Here is a 15922-nt window from a genome sequence, read left to right on the forward strand (position 1 = left end):
ACTTTAAAACTATTTTATTTACAATACTATGATTATATAAAATTAAAACTATCATTACGGGGAAGCGTCCTAAGAATACTGGCCTGAATAATTTCCGCGTTGCATAGCTAGGCAGATCCGTTGACCTAAATAGCTGCCAGCACTTGGGTTACCAGTAGCCTTATTAAGGCGCGAAGATAGTACTTTGTACATTCTCCGCACCTCTGGGCCCCACGAGCCAAGTGTCTCGACACCAAACGGCACAAAGATGTATCACACTGAGACCGACATATTTGTGACAGTCGAAGCAGCAGCCCCAACACCAACTGACGTAACTTGGATATGAGAAGGAGCCAGAGTGTCGACGCAAGTAAATGACCAATGCTCTAATTTCAGGTTTATAATAAAAGTTTTGACCCTAAATGTTATGTTATTTATGTCCTTAGCTTAGTTTCATACCAAACATTATCAAATGTCCTCTACAAATCGTCATAAAGTCTTCTAACTGATAAAGGATTCCGACGAGTGATTTCATTTTCCGTTCGCCCCAAGGTATCTCGGTTTGTTTTATTGGCGTCGTTTGTGACTTTCAGTTTTAGCTCGGGTTTTATTTGCTCAGCCATTCTAGGAATGAGCAAGTAGAATGCGTTCAATTGAATGTGCTTTAGTGTGGGGAGATATTGGATTTGAATTAGTATTATAAGTATTGCAATTCAATATTATCAATACTCGCAGCTTGTTGTAAGTTGATTAAATAATCTTATCTTAAATATTCTTGTCTTAGATGTTAGGGATCTGTAAGCCTGTTGCAATGTCTGTTATAAAACTATCCACCAAGCTCGTTAATGCTCCTGTTATTCGTCTGGTAAACACTATATACAAATAAAACTAAAAACAAAATTTTATGAACGATGCTTGACTCGAACCCGCGACCTCTCGCGTTGAGTGCGAGCGCTCTTTTCAACTGGCCAGCACAGCAGGCACAACCTGTGACAACAGCAAATGATACAATATTTTATAAACGTAACGTCACTCGAACGGTTGGCTCAGTTGGAAAGACTGCTCGCACGGAACGCGAGATTTCGCGGGTTCGAGTCCCGCATCGTTAATAAAATGTTGTTTTCAGTTTTATTTTTTGTTATTTACCCCAGAAGTGATGGTAATCACTTTAAGAAACATAACAAATTGTTAAGATTAGCAAGAGCGACAACTCAAGTCAATTTCCTAATATGCAAGTAATGGGGTTGAGCAGGTTATTAATTGTAAAGTAGGTCCTGTAGATGAAGCCACTACGTGAGAGTTGAACAAAGCATACAAGATTTTATAAACGTTACGTCACTCGAACGGCTGGCTCAGTTGGAAAGAGCGCTTGCACGGAAAGCAAGTGATTGAGTCCCGCATCGTTCATAAAATTTTGTTTTCAGTTTTATTTGAGTAAATTATCCCAGAAGTGAGGGTTATCACTTTAAAAACATAACAAAATGTTAAGCACTATATATGTAAATATGTTTTGCTCAAGTCATTTGTGATTGCCTGATTGATACTTTCAAATAATATGCTCTAAATAATCAACTTGGCGTTGCGTAGAGACGTCGCTTCATTGTGTGTCTTCTACCGAATTTATCACGGGGAGTGTTCCAAAGAGCTGTTTAAGCTGATTCCTGCCTCCGAATTCCACCTTCGCACGACACACCACAAGTTAGGATATCATCAGCACCATCTGTATGTGTGGCGGTCCTCCACAGTGCGGTTTTCAAGGAGCTTTCTTCCTCGTGTAGTACGAAAGCTGTGGAATGAGCTTCCTTGTGCGGTGTTTCCGGGACGATACGACGTCATATAATATGTATCTGTATAAATAAAATGATAGAGGGCCGCGTCTTTTTAGTAAAGTTTCAAGCCTTTGGTTTCCTGATAGAAGTGTATGAATGATCAACCATTTTATTTTGTTTCTTTTCTATTCCAGCTTCGTCAGAAACCGCTTGAAACACAAGTTGTTGCTACACAATGACCTCTATCGACTTAGGTGGCTCATCATATGGAAAAATCCTATTCATGATTTACTCATATCATAATCATAATAAAAAATAAACAAACTATTATTCATAAACGCTCGAAAGTCACTATTGTCTGTGGATTAATGTCACAGCTCACAATCTCTGTCCATTTAGTATACTAAACTTATGTAAGAACGTATGTTAGTAGGAATTTCATTACTACAAACGAATGTATGATTATGCATTTTACTGTTAGAACGTGCAACGAAATGAAGAAAATTCAGGATTTATCTGAACCCGGAAATTCGGATAATCTTTTAGTTTCCATTCTGAGTTTATTCGTTCAAATATATTCGCTTTCTTTTTTGTGACTAGATTGTAATAAAAGTAAAACTTTGATTATATTGCTAAATTTTTTTCTATCTATCGCATATCGTTTGACAGGAGGCTGCGGAGTAGAGGTAAAGTTAAATCATTAATTTAAAAGTACCAGAGATATGGTTCCCGAGAGGGAGCGTGGGTTCGACTCCCACACCTCAGGTGAAAGGTTTTTTTATTACATTATATTTTTTTACGAATAAGTAAAGCATAACATATATTAATATTTCAGGCATAAACGCACGATGCGGTCAATAACCATATCCTCTCCAAACATTGCATTTATATTGTGAGCTATTGCTGTTGTTGCTTCATTAATCCTTACCGGAACTCGCCTTCACAACTTACTCTAATTTTGAAAGTCAAATAATCCAATAATGACATATTTTTAAAATAAAGAATGTTCTAGCTGTCATTTGAAAATCGTTTCACTTCAATCTGATCCAATGAGGTTTTATATTAATCCAAATTAAGCCGCAACATTTCCAAATTTAATAATACGCCGGAAACTAAAAGTACGCGGACAAAGACCCCGGTGCCGCTTGTATTACAATATATTAGAAATGTCCCTAAGATATTGTCAAATATATTTTCGAATATATTTTGGAAATGTTTCAAACTTTTCTCATATTGTGTTCATTTAAATGTCAACATTCATATGGGCAGACCACATAAAGTTGTAGTTTCGTTATGAAATTTATAACTAAGTCTTAAATAGGTAATGATAAAACCGTTTCATAAGCCTTTATTACTTCACTACTTGCTAGCCCCGACTTCAATCAATCTGAATTTCTAAATTAATAATAATTAAATGGAAATATTGTACAACATTTATTTAAGACTAGCTGACTCGGCAAACGTTGTTTTTCCAAATTTATTATTTTTAGAGTTACAAAGTTTTTTGGACATTGCAACATTACTTTATTTTTCTGAAACAAAAAAATTTTTCTAAAATAAACGTAGCCTAAGTTACCCCTTATTACATCAGCTACCTGCCAATTAAAGTCGCGTCAAAATCGGTCTACCCATTTTAGAGATTAGCCGGAACAAACAGATAGACAGACAGACAAAAATTGTAAAAAATCCTATTTTGGTGTATGTCCCGTATATATATTTATATACACGTAATAAAAAACAATAATTTCAATATTACAAACAGACACTCCAATTTTATTTATATGTATGTATAGATAGGTTTCCGCGCTACCATATAAGTGTCTATGGCAACTTAATATTGTAATGCGTAAGTCTCAAACATATGGTTTTCTCATTATGCAAATAGTTATGTTAGTTTTCGTTATGACTACATTAAAAAAACATACACACATGCAGATTACTTGCAATGGACTGGCCCCTCGAATCATTGCCGCATTTTACAAGTAAACCGGCGGTATCTGGTCGGAGCGTATCTAACTTGTGGAAGGAAGTTCATTCTGTAGTTGTATAGTTTAGTTCGTGGCCAAAATAATGCCCAAGAACTGCACTGTGTATCAACGCTACACACACAGATAATGGAAGAGGTGGCATTTAGTGCAAAATTTTTCTTTTACTTTCAGAATCCGGCGAAAAAACTATTAAAGTTTCAAATATTAACCGCCACAACAGTTTTTGCATATTATTTAATAATAAAATTAAAATAACCTAGAGATCATATAATTGAACATTTTCAGTAACGATTTCAATCCCTTTTTAGCTAATCTTTCTATCAGCTAAAAGGCCAACAACGCGTCTTTTGACCCCTGTTGCCTATTTTAAACCATTTATATTTATAGATGGGCGGCGGCTATCAAAAACAAGGGAAAGGCCTGGCACATACCCTGGATATAGCGAAGGCTTCTGATTGTGTTCTCTCAAAATTTCCATCATTTGGGCATCCTGAGAGTTTGCGCAAGTGGACCTCCAGCTTTCTCACTGAGCGCAGCATACAGGTCGTTGTCGACGGTTCTTGCTCGAACCCGAAGCCAATGAACGCTGAAGTGCCTCAAGGCTGTGTGATATCTCCTACACTTCTTCTTCTGTATATCAATGAAATGTTGAACACCTCCAATATACGTTGCTATGAAGATGACAGTACTGATGCTCCCCAATTCAAATTACAACATGTACAACCCCCAGAGAACCTAAATTTGAGCGTTTATCATTAAAAACCCCATTTGTTCGTATCACCTCTTCGACAACACTTCCCTTACAGCCTCGCCTAGTTTCGGAATACTGGGTTGAACTTCTCAAGCAACTGCCAACTGCACGGTAATTTTCGGTCATAAATAGAGCACGGCAATACTTCAAGACGGCCGGCATTCAAGCGCACTACAAAGCGCAGGTCAGACGCACCCCAGTATCAGCTCAATCCATTTGACCGCGTGCAACGCAGAGCAGCTTGCCTCTCTCTGTGAACGGCTGGATCACTTGGCGTTGCGTAGCGACGTCGCTTCATTGTATGTCTTCTACCGCATTCAGCACAGGGAGTGTTCCGAAGAGCTGTTTCACCTGATTCCTGCCGCCAAATTCCACCTTCGTACGACACGTCGAAAATTAGAATATAATCCCCATCATCTGAATGTGTGGCGTTCCTCCAAAGTGCGGTTTTCAAGGAACTTTCATCCACGTACTACAAAGCTGTGAAATGAACTTCCTTGTGTGGAGTTTACGGGACCATACAACCTTCTAAAAGCGTACAAGGTGTACGCTTTTAGAAGGTTGGAGCGTTGCCGGCCTTTAAGGCCGGCAACGCTCTAGTGATTTCTCTGGTGTTGCAAGAGAATGTGGGCGGCGGTGACCACTTAACACCACATGATCCGTACGCTTGTTGGTCCTTCTTTCTATATAAAAAAATTTAAAATATTGAATATTATTATTAATGTCACATTTTTTGAAAAGTATTGTGAATCCAGGGGTTATTCGTAAATGTGTGGATATTAAAACAATGCATAGCATGAACAAAAATACGAGAGGGCGCACAATAGTTATAAGATTCTGCAATCCTTTTACATAATAGAATAAACCTGAATGCTAGCTTTGTAATGCTCTAGAAAGAAATCTTAATTACCCTGAGGATTATATTAATATCATTGTTTGAAGAATAGATTTCATCTGTAGATAACCCTTATTATAAAAATTACTTATAATTCAATAAGAAGCATTATATTTTTGAAATATTAATCCCGCATCGTTCATAAAATTTTATTTGTGTATTAATCCTAGAATTGACAGTTATCACTTTAAAAACATAGAAAATTGACAAGTATATTACTTTTAATATCAAAAAATAATGCAAAACAAAAACAAACAAAAAGTAGAGATGATTAAAGACTCTACCGAATGGATACTGTAATATTGGTGAGTACAAATATTTGAAATGCCAAGCCCTGACCGCTCCAACTGAATTATGTGTTTACAAAACGACGAACTTTTCTCGCTTCTTAGTTCGTAGTGTAAACGCAATATCACGCTGATATGAAAACGTCATTGCTAATTTTGTGGAAAAAATACTTTGAAATAACTCAGATTGAAATTAAAATAAATACTCAAACAATAAATAAACAAAATATTAAAGTTATGATAAAAATAGTTTTACAAAAACTGAAAAAAAACGCATTGGAAAATAAATTCCTATCTTATTGACGAAAGATGAAAAAGTTATATAAATTAACAAAATTCTTATTTTGCAAATTGAAATACACAAAATATTAAAGCTAAGATAAAAATAGTTTTAAAAAAACTAAAAAAAAGCTTTGGTAATTAAATTCCTGCCTCATTGACGAAAGTTGAAAAAGTTATATAAATTAACAAAATTCTTATTTTGCAAATTGAAATACACTAAATATTAGAGTGAGTAAATAACTTCATGAAATTAATGTATTGTCATCAGTCCTCGATAAATAAATGAAGTATGAACGATCTCCGGCCGTTTAAAGTGGGTTAAAATCGCGCCCAATCGAGTGAGTTACAAACAAAGCATTTTTTTATTAGCTTCACCTTCACGTATGCATATACAAGTGAAGCTAATAAAAAGCGTATACTAACAAATCTGATTTCAAATATTGTTACATTTTAAAACATTACATATATTTTTTTATTTGCAATTCCAAAGTTCAACTGAAAAATATGCAAAAGGCTCTTATTTTAAATAAGATACTTGGATAATTTCCAGTCATTTCTCATTTTCATTTTATTTCAGTCATTTAAATTTTTCGACGGTTTCACAGCTGTCACAGTCTATCTAGACGTATAAACGATCTTAGATTAAATCACAATAAATAAGTTGGTCATTTTCAACACTACATATTATTACACGTATCAGCTGTATGTCCGTATATCGTACTATCGATAGATATACCATCACATCGTCGGTCAAAGAGCATAAAAGATCGGTGCGGCCATGTGTTCTTAGAAATCCTTTTAATACAGTTACGGATAATGCCAATAAGGCAACATTTTTTTTTATAGTGAGTAAAGATACCCGCTAGAACTCTTCTGATTCTGAATGATGAGAATGCCCTCAGTTAAGGCCTTATTATAAAAATTACTTAACATTCAATAAGAAGCAGTATATTTTTGGAATATTAATAATAACAAAATTTATTTTTCGAATAAAAACTATAATAATTATAAAACACAATAATAAACCACAACATGCCAGAGTAAAAACATATTTGGCTCTTTGAATGGTGTGCGGCCAGAATAAGTAAAGGTACCGCGATACTAATGAGTTGTGACCGATAAAAAAACCAGTATATTACACAAATAAAATTTGAAAACAAAATTTTATGAACAATGCGGGACTCGTACCCACGACCTCTGGCGTTCCGTGCCAGTGCCCTCCCAACTGAGCTAACCGTTCGAGTGACGCATAGTCATAAAATCTCATCAGCTGTATGTCCGTATATCGCACTATCTATTTATATACCAACACATCGTCGGTCAAAGAGTATAAAAGATCGGTGCGACCATGTGTTCTTAGAAAGGCTTTTAATACAGTTACGGATAATGCCAATAAGGCAACAATTTTTTATACCCGCTAGAACTCTTCCGATTCTGAATGATGAGAATGCCCTCAGTCAAGGCCTCAGATATAGAGAGCTGCTCACCCGAAATGCTTGCTTTGCTGCGGGTTAGAAGTACAGAAATATCCTTTTCACTTAAGATTTCAAATTAAATCAATCAAATGAATTGAAGATTTCAAACCAAAGTGGAAAGTGTACGGTGATAGCTCCAACAAAGATTCATAAGTAATTTGAAAAATCCATGGTGTTCATGATCCTGCGTCAATCATAGTTAGGTGGGAAGTTGTTTTATTAAAGAGTTACTAAGCTTATGACAAAATAGTTATTTATGCAACTTTTGTGTAATAAGGCGTATTTAAACACGGATGTGTCTATCTATTGGTATTGAAACACTCATGTGATAATAGTATCGCTTGAGTCTTTTAATTCCTAATTATCAACAGTTGCATACAAGACTTTATCTACACCCATAATATGAACCTTATAAAAGATCCTGAAACAGTTAACTTACTGCTAACATTAAAAAAAGCCGGTCCTAGTAACCAATACATCATCCAAACGAGTGTTGTAATGAAAACGGATGATGTAATGTTATACTGAATTTCATTACAACACTCGTTTGGATGATCTAATGGTTATTAGGAGATTGGGTGTTTTAATGTTGGCAATAACTGTTTTGGAATCTTTAATAGAGGATTTAAAGAATGGGTGTAGATAAATAAAATAATAACACTATACTGTACTCTTTAATGACATGATAAGAATTTACTTTTTATATCGGGATCAACGCATTAAAATATCAAGAAAATAATGCTGATAAGCTGTGGCTTGTATACTACTTTAAGGATGTTTGATTTAAGTGTTGGGATGGTAACTAAGAATTATATAAATAAAGGACTTTCTGTAATACTATTAATGGTATTATTGAAATTTCTTAGGTTCCTGAACTTAGCTAATATCGAGTCACCAACATTCCAGTTCGAATTTCAAGTTCTTTCATTAAATTGTCCATTGTCCTGTTCTAAAAGACAATACCGTCGACTTTGTCCTTGTTAAATCTTGGAAAAGGAATCTTTCCCTTTTTATTGGATTATCGGAGCTATCACTAAATCTTTATAACTTTAGTCAGAATTCGTCAGTCAACATAATGACAAATATAACTCTAAAAAAGATTTTTATTAAGATCTGTTAAGTTGTCAAAAATTATAAAATTAATGCATAATTTTCATCCGTATATTATCTTCTAATATATAAGATTCTCGTGTTTGTTACTTAACTCCTCCGAAATGGCTGACACGATTTGTATGTAATATTGTGTGCATATTGGGTAGGTCTGAGAATCGGCTAACATCTATTTTTCATACCCGTAGATGGTAAGGGTATCACGATCCAACCACCCTTAAAATTACTTAAAACTTTTATTATTTTTTTGACAATTTTTTATTTTCATTTTATTATGATTAAACATTGAAAAATACATACAACTTCTAATTTTCGCCCTCTTACAATCTACAACTATTTTTGTATCGCAATTTTTATATTATTCTGTTCCATCCCCAAAAACCGCTATAGGGTTGCAAGATGGTAATCTAATACAATAATTGTAGTTCGATACATTTGGTAGGCTTCAGAATCGGTCATCATCTGCTTTTTATACCCCAAAAATGTTAATTATTGAATATTTTTCAATTGCTTTATATGGCAATACAACGTTTGCTGGGTCAGCTAGTAACAAATAATATTTACTTAATAATAAAAGCAACTTTATTTATGGAAAAAACTAAAAGAACACACTTCAATACTTGGAAAATAATTTTTAATGACGGTGGGCTCGTTACAAAGTGAACTGAGAATTTGTTTTAACCTATAAATATAATATTTTACTATAATTTATTCAACCTTTACAGAATAATCAAATGTTCTTTTAGGTATTTGATATAGGAGGATATGTTTCTCACAACAACATACAACTTGAGGCCGTTTACACCAATAAGATTAATCGCAATCTATGTCCAAAGAAACTTTCATGTTTAAACTAAAATAGGTTATGACCAGTTCTTGTGTTCTGTTGATAATAAGGAAATTATTGATATACATACAGGTAGAATACTTAATATTGTAATGCTAAAATTAATTATTATTCAAACAATTATTACTTATTCATAATGAAACGCCTGAAATTTTAGCAGGCAATTTATATGCGTACGTTACTAAACTAAGTACAAGAAAATAATAATCGTTATTTTATGTTTAATTAAGACAACACTTACTTCAATGAACCTACTGTTTACCGACGTGCCTCTTGTGTCTCGATACTTAGAGCGAAACAGGAGTTCTACTCGCAAAATCGACAACGATACATTCGGAACCATACGATAATACGCCCAATATATCGCAACTACCCTACTCTAACAGATTTTCGAATTACTTATCGTTTATTGTAACAATAAACTAATATTTTTAACCAACTTAAGACCTATCAATAGGTAGCACATATAAATAATAGTATGTTATTAATATTAAAGGTAAAGGTTTGCATAAGAGAGTATTATATTATATTTTTAGTTATTTGATACTTTTCAGGTTTTGAAGTCGTTTTTTTTAAACGTAGTTAATTTTTTTAATAACATTTATAAAGTATGTATATTGTATGGCAAATATAACTTCGCGTCGCGCAATTGTGAATTTAAACGTCATAAGTGTAAATGCCTTCATTTATCATCATTGTTAAATACACTGTGATATTTGTGTGGCCTTGCATTTAGTTAGAAGTCCAGAATTCTTAGTAAATCTCGTGTAGATTTCATTTCTCGTAAAAACTGTAGACTTATTTGATATAAGTTGTTTTAATATTTTATTCCATCTAATTAATAATTAAATCCGGACTAAACCCTCCAGATGGCAACGGAATTGGCAATCGCTCGAGATTTCGAGACCCAGTATTGCGATACTAGGCGAGGCTTTAAGGGAAGTGTTGTTGAAGAGCGTTGATACGGCAAATGGGTTTTCTTTTGTGGTAAACGCGCAAACTTGAGTCTTCTGGGGGTTAAATTGGACAAGGTTCAATTTACCCCATTCCGCGACCTTCTCGAGAGAGGACTCGATAGGAGACACAAGTTTCTCCCGGCACTGGTTGACGATTTCCCGAGAGAGACTTGCATGGCCCGTGTATACACGGGTATACAGTGCTGTCGTCTGCATAGCAATGTATGTGGGAGGTGTCCAATATATCATTGATATATTAGTACTGTGGGTTCTGTTCTTCTCTTTTTCCATAAAAAGATAGGTAAAGAAAAAAAAATTTGTATTTTAGTTAGCACACTAAATATTATTGATAGATATAGACACAATACTTATTAGAAAAAGATATTGGTTTACAATTTATTATTATTTTACCAATTATATGCCACTTTTTGACCACTTAAAGATTTATTTAGATAGGTGACTTAAGATCTCGCACGTACTTCTGTTATAGAATAAGTTTGGCCAGTACCTAAAGACTGCAATCTCAATTATTTTAAATTTAGGTGAGCTCAGTTGGAAGAGCACTCACACGGAACGCGAGAGGTCGTGGTTTTCAGTCCCGCAATGTTCATAAAATTTTGTTTTCAAATTTGATTTTTCTATTATCCCAGAAGTATGGGTTATCACTTTAAAAACATAACAAATTGCTTAGATTTGCAAGCGCGACATCTCAAGTCGATTTCCTAATATTAAAATATTTAGAGTTGAGTACGTCATCAACCGTAAAGTAGATCTTGTAGACGATGCACAGGATGCCGGTTAGAATATGGGTACCACAACGGCGCCTATTTCTGCCGTGAAGCAGTAATATGTTCGCATTATAGTGTTTCGGTCTGAAGGGCGCCTTAATATCTACTAGTCATGTCAAGTCATGTCTCAAGGAGACGAGCGCAATTATTGTGGTGCCGATCAGAATTTTTAGATTTTCAAGAATCCTGAGCGTTACTACATTGTAATGGGCAGGGCGTATCAATTACCATCAGATGATCGACCTGCTCGTCTCGTCCCATATTGTCATAAAAAAATATCAAAATTGTTCACGCATTATCGGTCTGTTAGTCCGTCTATACGCTAGTTTATCCTAAGGTCTATGATTTGAATAGCTTCAAAGACAATCGCTTAAATAGAAGTTAGCCTAATAGTGCATTGTTTATTATAATATTATGTAATATTTTAGTTGGAATATTAAATTATAGAAAATATTTTTATATAATACTGTATTGTTCTTATTGAATCTGCAAGTCATTTTTTGCCATTTAAAGTAAGCTATTATGAGGTGAGCCTTACCTTACAAGCAAAAATATGAGAAAACTGGAAGTATGCCTAAACACCATGCATAGGAGCCTATTCGACATAATATTAAAGGACAGAGAAAAAGACTAACGGACATATGAGAAAAAACAATGGTGATCCCATAACAAAAACTGTCAAAAAACTTAAGCGGAAATGGACGGTCATATGATCTGAGGCCCAAACAAATGGTCACAGAAACTAACCCATTGGTACACGAGAGACGCTAAAAGAAAGAGAGGCAAACAGATACTAAGATGGAAAAATGACATAAAGAAGGTTGCTGGACCAGTTTGGAGTAGAGAAGCGCGGGAGAGAGAGCACTGGAAGGTCCTAGAGGAGGCCTATGTCAGTGGACAAGCAAGATATATTGTTAAAAAATAGAGGAAATAAAAAAAAAACATGTTACTACATAACTAATACCTAGAAATAAAGGCCATCTTTATCTTTATCTTTATTATGAGGTACTATTTTATGTTATACAATAAATATAATACTTTAATATGTGTAAGCTGATCCCTTTGTGGCGTGCTGTCATAATTTAGATTTCAACGATATCCATGCCTCAAATGTATCAAAATATTTTATACGGATTTTTTTTATGAAAATAAGGGACGAGATGAGCAGGGCGTTCAGCTGATGGTAATTGATACGCCCTGCCCATTGCAATGCAGTGCCGCTCAAGATTATTGAAAAACCCAAAACTTCTGAGCGGCAATACAATTGCCTTCGTCACGTTGAGACATATGATGTCAAGTCTTATTTTTCCAGTATTTTGACTAGCTACGACGCCCGAAATACAGTAATACTTACACATTACTACTTCACGGCAGAAATAAGCGCCGTTGTGGCACCCATAATCTAGCCGGCTGTGCAAAGGAGCCTCCCACTGGTAAAAATATTCTGTTGTCATCTTTACTGATTTTAAAATACTTATTTAAAATCTGTATTTAATCGGGATTTTTTTTTATTGCAAACAGCATTTTAATAATTGACTATCTGACGTGCAACCAAATCTCTCGTTTAAATTTATTTCAGTTTTTTATTTTTTTATACTCGAATGGAAATTCTTTATAGATTAATATACCTTTTAATTTTTTATTAAAGTAAAACTTCTTTAGGCGCGACATCGGGGTAACTTAGAATTTTTTCTGACGGAAGTAACGCTCAGTAAAAAATCATTTGAAAAAATTTTTAAGCCGTTAAAATTTTATGGTTTTAATAAAACATTTCAATATACTCAGTAATATTTTTTGAAAATCTCCAATAATTTGCTTATTTATTACTACTTTTGTAATAAATCATATATATTTTTCTGACATTTGCGTCATTCGTTAATTTGTTTTTAGTTTCTTCGTCCATTATTAGGAAAGGCAAAGGGTTCAAGATCATACAGCCTTAATCGTTAATATTCAATAACAACGGCATATTAATATACACTACTATAAACTTTCAATTTCTTATTATCAATTATTTTATTTAATGAGTGAATATTTTAAAATGTGCGAATGGTATTAATGAATTATTAATAGAATATTAAATGAAAATAATAGTCAGTCAAATAAAATGGCGATATCCCAGGAACATTAAACTCTTTCTTCAATAAATAATCATAAAAGAGAAAATCCAAAACGTGATCATGACCTTACCTGTAAAGAGTTAAATAAAAAAATCTCACTTGATTAAATGATTTTATTTATTATAAAAGCAGTCTTTTATTTTAGGTAGAGAAAATGCCAGCTTTGCTCAAAAGATTATATCGTTAGCGTTTCCGAGAAAAAAAAATAGCAAAAATCTAACAAAGCTCAGTAATACGTGAGTGCTTATTTGGTAACAAGGCTTTGTATAATGTAATATATTAATGTATCTATTAATTATTGCTAAAGTTAATTTTTATTAACTTTTACTTCAATCGCGCGTAAAGATTACACGCACACACTTTTTTATATTATTTTATTTCGGGAGCTTACATTCTAAATGCCAATTACAAGATTCCACATGTAGTATATAATGATATCATTTATATATTGGAAATCCATCTTATGAAGCCTAAGAGTAGCTAAAACAATTAAATCATAATAGTTTACTCTAACTTCGATTTAGACTCAGCTTCAAATAATAACAATATAATGGATATTTAAAAAAATAATAATATGTTCAAAAATATGTGAATATGCTTCCTTTGTTTTTTATCCTAATGTCTATGACATAATATGGCTTAGTGTATATTTTAAATAATGTCCCAAAAAAAAAAACAGAAATTTTTAGTGTTTTGATTTGAAAATAATAATTATTATCACTTCAAAGAAGTCCTTTCAAAAATATCAAATAAAGAAAAATAGAATTGTATGTTATGATATAAAACTAGTTACCGTACATATAAATCAGTGATTTATATATTATGTTAAAATTTATAAGTAATTTTGAAATATTTTTATTTTAATTACACAGAAGTGTACTTAAGTGATTGCATTTACCATATAACGTTTAAAAAGAAAAGTTTAATTGTTATACAGTTTTTTGTACGTGTAATTTGTAACATTAAAAAATAAAATTTTTTATATGAATATTATGGGACTTACCATAAAATCACACAAATCTAGTCACAAACAATCCTCTGCTAACCGCTTAAAATGTTTTAAAAAAGAAATATTTCACTTTGAACACTAAACTTATGTTCCAATAATTGAAGTGTCGTAGTTTTGGACAGCTACGACGTAGCGCGGGCTACACGTGCACACCGTAGCAAGCCGAGCCCACTGTGGAATATGTTGTAACGAAATCTCCCCCCGACCATCAACGATCGTTGCCGAGCGTAACCGAAACGTAGACAGACGTGATTGATATCAAATGAAATGTGAGATATTATGAGTAGTTCTTAGCTTTTTTGTTTTACAGCTAATATTTTTTGCAGCGGGCTGCAAGAATCTCTAGAAATATTTTGTGTGTGCGGAAACTATGGCTTATAAAGCATTTCTTTTTTTAATTTTCTTATCAAAGTTTTTAAGTACAATTTAAACTTAACGGAAAAAAAAGAAATTCAATATACAATTCTTGTAAGAAATTGTTTACATAGTTCTTTACTGTTTTATCTTTTAGATTTATTTTTATAATATATTGCAATTTTAAATAAATAATACTAAAATACTTAAAAAAAAATCAAGAATTAGAACGCGTGCAATTAATTGTAGCTGTATTCTTAAATAAGGTTTTTCGGTAAAAGTTTAATTGTTGTTATTATTTATTAAACTCGACGTTTCGTGACCTTTGCAGGGGATGTTCCAGGGGGACTGATCTTTTAAAAGTAATTTTTCGGTCTTTATGATTTCCAATAAAAATCTTAAGCTTAATACTAATAGACTGTTTTTGTATAAAAGAATAACTTTTTTAAATATGTAGAATGTGTTCAATAGCAATTGGCTCCTTTAAAATAATTAAAAATAATTTTTAAAATTAATTTTAGTCCTAGCTTAGATGTTATTATTTCAAGTAAATTATTTATGGCACAATGTTTTTTTGACAAAAAAAAAACCATTTGTAAACCCATAGAGTACAAGTCAAGAAGCCGTGTTTTGTTGAGTACGTTTTCATGCTCTCGAGGATTATAATTATAACCTTAAAATAATTGCTTTACCCTTGTTAAGTATCGCGTATTATCAAAGTTGCCATGGCGACAACCAAATCGATGATTTGAGAATATTAAGTTTATTATCTATCCTAAGGGCCTCAGCCCTGATGAGAAGGGATTGGGAAATTAAGCCTGTTAGATAATACGTATTCAATTTAGAAGCTTAACAAAATAATATAGTATTCGAGTAAATTACATATTTGTATACAACAGCATTATTAGGGGATAACTAAATAAATAAATAAAATATAAATCCATGCCTTACTATTTTGACATAATACTAATAAAATAAGTTAAAAAATGCCTTTAAATAAACAGCGACAAAAGAAAACTTTGGTTCAGCTTGTCTTCCGACAAAGGCCTCCCACAAAGATTTCCATTCAGTCCTGTTTTTTGCTGTCCATATTTGCCCCGCTATTTTCTTGATGTCGTCTTCCCGTCTCATAGGCTGTCTACCTCTATTTCTTTTGCTGTCTAGTCGTTGCCCTTCAGTTATTAGTCTTGCCCATATCTCTGTCTTTTCTCTTATCATATGCCTTGTCGATTTCCACTTTAATTGTTTGAATTTTGTGTATGCATTCTTAAAATATGTCTTTTTTTTAATGGCTTTTTAATTTTTAAACGAC

The 15922-nt window shown here is 33.1% G+C and overlaps 1 protein-coding gene across 2 annotated transcripts in view; it reads right to left on the minus strand.

Annotated features, from left to right (window-relative positions):
- Positions 1–14401, minus strand: part of LOC126969567 (uncharacterized) — a 90799-nt gene extending 76398 nt beyond the window's left edge. The window contains exon 1 of one of the 2 annotated variants that reach the window (XM_050815094.1): positions 14251–14401. The gene's annotated coding sequence lies outside the window, so the exon portion shown is untranslated. Of the gene's footprint in view, positions 1–3677; positions 3766–14250 lie in introns of those variants that run through there. The other variant, XM_050815095.1, reaches the window with a different exon arrangement.
- Positions 14402–15922: the final 1521 nt, after the last annotated feature.

This window comes from Leptidea sinapis, chromosome 18 (assembly GCF_905404315.1).
Source record: "Leptidea sinapis chromosome 18, ilLepSina1.1, whole genome shotgun sequence".
NCBI lineage: Eukaryota > Metazoa > Arthropoda > Insecta > Lepidoptera > Pieridae > Leptidea > Leptidea sinapis.